Consider the following 5921-nt stretch of genomic DNA (forward strand, 5'->3'; position numbering starts at 1 on the left):
ATAGCACTGGTTGCTGAGTTAGAGAAGGAGAAAGAGATGAAGGTAGAAGCGGTTGAATCTACTTCAAAGGTCTGTGAAAGCAAGGATTAAGGGCTGGTAGCTGAAAATGAAGATCAGTTGAACCAAGATGACATGGATGAAATTGATGAACATCTAGCATTCTTATCCAGGAGATTTGCCAAGCTCAAATTTAAGAAAAATTTTGGAGCAGCCAAGCCAAATAGAAACATGGTTGATAAATCAAAATTCAAGTGTTTCAAATATGGCTTGGCGGGTCATTTTTCCAGTGAATGTAGAAAGTCTGATTTCAGCAAAAAGAAGTTTCAGCCTGTTGATTATAAATAGAAATACTTTGAGTTACTCAAACAAAAGGAAAGGGCTTTCATCACACAGGAGAATGACTGGGCTACAGATGGATTGGATGAAGATGAAGAAACAAGCTATGTCAATCTAGCCCTAATGGCCAAATCTGATGAAACGGAAATAAGCTCTTCAAGCAATCAGGTAATCACCACTAACCTAGCTCATTTATCTAAAGCTGAGTGTAATGATGCAATAAATGACAAGTCTACAGAATTATATCACCTGCATGTTACACTTAAGTCCCTCACTAAGGAAAATGCTAAAATTAAAGAAAATTTTTTTTTTTAAGTGAGAGGAATAATGTGCTAGAGTCTCAGTTTATTGAATTTGAGAAATTGAGAATTGAGTGTAAGATTGCTAAGGATGAATTAACTGAGTCCTTGAAGAAAGAAGAGATTTTAAAGAAGCAGCTTGAACGAGAACAAGAAGTGATTAAGGCATGGAAATCATCTAGAGATGTTCATGCTCAAATCACTAAAGTTCAAGGTATTGAGTCCTTTTGTGATGCAGCCTGGAAGAAGAGTAAAGAGAAGTTTGAGTCCAATTTGGTTGAAGGATTGTTGACAGATGTGGACTCGACGGATGATGAAAATCATCCGTCGGATGATAAAAAGGATTATCCGTCGAGCGAAGAGGAACCACATCCATCGGTTGTGAGTAAACCAGTTAGCAAACCTAAGCTAGCTAAATTAAATGAGAAATATGGATCAGTTTCTAAAAACTTTATTCCAGGAGAATCGAGTCAAGTTAGAAAAGAAAAGAGAGTTAATGTTGGGCATCTGTCTATCAAACAATTTAATGACCGATTAGAAAAGATTGAGGTTAAAACATAAGCTAAAAAGAAAAACAATAGAAATGAGAAAGTAGGAATTAACAAACATAACAACTACACACCTGATAAATATGCACCAAGAAAAATCTGTGTTAAGTGTGGTAGTGTTAATCATTTGTTTGTTAATTGCAAGCTTGCCATGCCTACTCCCATGTCTGCACCCTCTTCTTTTCCCAATATGACTGTCATGTCTACCATGCCTATGAATGCTATGACTACTCAGAATATGAATGCACAATTTGCTATTATGCCATTTGCACCTAATCCTTATTATGCTGCATTTAGTATGTCTCAAATGTCATTTAGCATGCCTTACTGGAATAACATGTTTGCAAATAGCATGCCTTTTCATGTAAACCAAAATGTGCATGATAATTATGTTTTAATGTATGGTTTCAAAGGTTCAACTCAAATGACTAAGGATGAATCTGAAATTCTCAAGTCAAATGAGATCAAACCTAAGAAACCAAAGAAGAAAGCTAACAAGGAAAGACCCAATGAAACTTGGGTTCCAAAATCAACTTGATTTGATTTTGATGTGTGCAGGAAAACAGAAAGAATCTCTGGTATCTGGACAGTGGTTGCTCAAGGCACATGACTGGACATTCTACCCTGCTCACTAAGTTCAAGGAAAGAGCTGGCCCAAGTATTACTTTTGGAGATGATAGCAAGGGTTATACTATGGGATATGGCTTGATTTTAAAAGACAATGTCATCATTTAAGAGGTTGCCTTAGTGGATGCTCTCAAGCATAATTTGTTGAGTATCAGCCAGCTTTGTGATAATGGCAACTCAGTTACTTTCAATTCAGAAGCTTGTGTTGTGACAAAAAAAAAGAGCAACAAAGTGGTTCTCACTGGAGTGAGAAAAGGAAATGTGTACCTAGCTGACTTCAACTCATCAAATGCGGAATCAGTCACTTGTCTTCTCAGTAAAGCAAGTCAAGATGAAAGTTGGCTATGACACAAGAAACTGTCCCATCTAAGCTTCAAGACCATGAATGAGCTTGTCAAGAAATAATTGGTTAGAGGTATTCCTCAAGTGGAGTTTACTAAGGATGGATTGTGTGATGCCTGCCAGAAAGGAAATCAGATCAAAGCATCATTCAGAAAGAAGCTTGATTCAACAATTAAAGAACCTTTGTAACTGTTGCACATGGATTTGTTTGGACCAGTCAATGTGTTTTCCATCTTAAAGAAAAGATATTGCCTAGTAATTGTAGATGATTTCTCAAAGTTCTCTTGGACATATTTTCTAAAGTCTAAAGATGAAGCTAGTGAAATCATCATCAATCACATAAGGCAAGTCAACAATCATCCTGACTTCAAAGTGAGAAGAATCAGGAGTGATAATGGAACTGAGTTCAAGAACTCTGTGATGAGATCATTTTATAAAGAGAATGGAATTATGTATGAGTTTTCTGCAGCTAGAACTCCTCAACAAAATGGAGTGGTGGAAAGGAAAAACAGATCTCTAATTGAAGCTGCAAGGACAATGCTTAAGAATCAAAGTTACCAACATATTGTTGGGCTGAAGCTGTGAATACTGCATGCTACACTCAGAATATTTCTTTGGTTAATCTAGCCAAATACATGACTCCTTATCAGTTGTTCAAGAATAGGAAGCCAACTTTCAATATTCTTCATGTCTTTGGCTGCAAATGTTATATCTTAAGGAATCAAACTGATCAATATGGGGGGAAGTTTGATGCCAAAGCAGATGAAGGAATTTTTGTTGGATATGCTATTGGAAAAGCATATATTGTCTACAATCTAAGAACCAACATTGTTATGGAATCAGTACATGTTGTGTTTGATGATAAAGAGATTAAAGGACTGCAAGATGGAGATTTCCATGAAAGCCTCAAATTTGATAATGTTGAGACGGTTAGTGATGACAGTGATGATGAAAGTGATCAAGAAATAGTGGCTAAGGATAATGCAGAAAAATCTACAACTAATGAACCACATAATTCAACATTTGTCGAGTTACAATCTGCCTCATTCGTCGGTAGACAATCAGCTTCATCCGTCGAGATATAAAGTGCATCATCCGTCGGAACAATGAGAGTAGATGAGAGTCAAAACAGATCACCTACAGATAGAACCCCTTCCTCAAATCAAAGATTCACAAAATCAGGGGGAGTTTCTCATAATCAAAACTCAGTCACACATCAAGACAACAATGATGCCTCTTCATCTAGAGCTAATCTACCTCAACAGAGAAAATGGACTAAAGATCACCCTTTTGAGCTCATTATTGGTGATGCATCTTCTAGAGTTCAAACAAGGAAAGCTACTCAAGAAGAGTGTCTATATAGAAACTTCCTTTTAAAGGAATAACCAAAGAAGGTAGAAGAAGCTCTGTTAGATCCTGATGGGATTTTAGCTATGCAGGAGGAGCTAAACCAATTTGAAAGGAACAAGGTATGGAAGCTGGTACCCAAACCTAAAGGAAAGAATCCAATTGACACCAAGTGGGTATTCAGAAACAAGATGGATGAAAATGGCATAGTGATCAGGAAAAAAGCTAGATTGGTTGCTAAGGGCTACTGTCAACAAGAAGGAATAGATTTTGATGAAATATTTGCTCCTGTTGCAAGACTTGAAGCCATCAAAATATTCTTAGTCTATGCGGCCCATGCAAATTTCAAAGTCTATCAAATGGATGTCAAAAGTGCCTTTCTAAATGGAGATTTGGAGGAGGAAGTCTATGTCAGTTAGCCTCCTGGCTTTGAAGATCCAAATTTTCCAGAATATGCTACTATCTTCTGAAAGCACTTTATGGATTGAAGCAAGCACCTAGAGCCTGGTATGACACTTTATCAAAGTTTCTTTTGGAAAATCACTTCACAAGAGGTACCGTTGATAAAACTTTATTCTTTAGAAATGTTAATGGCTCTAGTATACTTGTTCAAATTTATGTAGATGATATTATATTTGGCTCTACAGATGAAAAAGTTTGCAAAAAGTTTGCCAAATTGATGCAAGTATGAAATGAGCATGATGGGAGAACTAACTTACTTTCTTGGTTTACAAGTTAAGCAAGTTAGTGATGGAATATTCATTAGTCGAACCAAATATATTTTTGATCTTTTAAAGAAGTTTGATCTAATGGATTGCACATCTGCAAAAACTCTCATGACCACTGCAACTAAACTTGAATTAAACACTACTGAAAAGTCTGTGGATATTTCAAGCTATAGGGGCATAATTGGCTCACTTCTGTACTTAACAGCTAGTAGACCAGATATAATGTTTGTTACCTGTCTTTGTGCTAGATTTCAGGCTGATCCTAGAGAATCTCATTTAGTAGCTATTAAGAGAATTTTCAGATTTCTCAAGGGAACACCAAAACTTGGCATTTGGTACACTAGAGATTCTGGTTTTGATCTAACTGGTTATTCAGATGCAGATTATGTAGATTGTAAAATTGATAGAAAAAGTACAATAGGAACCTGTCAATTTTTAGGAAACAAGCTTGTGTCCTGGTTAAGTAAATAGCAAAATTCAGTTTTTACTTCTACAGCTGAAGCTGAATATATTGCAGCTGGCAGTTGTCGTGCACAGATTTTATGGATGAAAAACCAATTGTTGGACTATGGCCTATAAGTGGATAGAACTCCTATTTTCTGTGATAACACAAGTGCAATTGCCATCACTGAAAATCCAGTACAGCATTCAAGAACAAAGCACATAGACATCAAGTACCACTTCATTAGGGAACATGTGATGAATGGTACTGTGGAAATTCATTTTGTTCCAAGTGAAAAGTAGCTTGCAGATATATTTACCAAGCCACTTGATGAATCCACCTTTTCCATATTGGTAAGTGAGTTAGGTATGCTTAATTATTCTTAAATTCTTTCTGATATTTTTTTGCAAGTTGCAATGCAACCAGAAATTCAATTGATTTTTCTGTTTTAGATGAAATTTTGGCTAAGTCAAAATTTACATCCCGACGGATGATCATTATCCATCGAGTTTGGTCATCCGTCGAAATAGAATAGCTTAATAAAAATCAATTATTTTTTCTGGATTATTTTATACACGACGGATAATTGTTTTATTCTCATCTGTCGAATTGCTTTCATCATGGCTGTTGGAACTCTGAACATTATCCATCGGATATACTTACAGTTTGTAAGTATATCACGACGGATAATTGACAGAATTTTGACATTTTATTTATTTTAAACGACTATTTTATTAGTTACTTTATTTCACTTAATTACTTTTGACAGTTTATTTCTGAGATAGTATAAAAGCAAAATTCATTTTCATTCTTTTCTTTTATCATTCTCAAATCAATTGCTCTAACTCTTTTCTTCTCCAAAGCAAATACTCTCTTTCTCTCTGCAAATTTCATTACTTTAACAATGACACCAGTAGTCAAAATCATGTGTAATAACTCGAATTTTTGAGACCTTATAAAATGATTAATGAATAGTAACCCTGACGAACGGGAAAAACTTTTGAGCCCACACTATGTAGTGCATGAGAAAATGAGTTTCGGAGTTGATATTACGATTATACGTACCAAATGAGTGTATGTAAACGCTATTAGTTTTCGAAGAAAACAAATTTTGAAAAACAACTGTATTTACGACTCATCAAGGATTACGGGGATCACAATATAATTACGAGATTAAAACCCTACGGATTTATATTCAAGTATGATAATTAAAAATATAAGGAATAAATACTAAAGGAATTATGTCGCGAAC

The sequence above is a fragment of the Apium graveolens genome, chromosome 1 (assembly GCF_009905375.1).
Source record: "Apium graveolens cultivar Ventura chromosome 1, ASM990537v1, whole genome shotgun sequence".
In the NCBI taxonomy this organism is placed as follows: Eukaryota; Viridiplantae; Streptophyta; class Magnoliopsida; order Apiales; family Apiaceae; genus Apium; species Apium graveolens.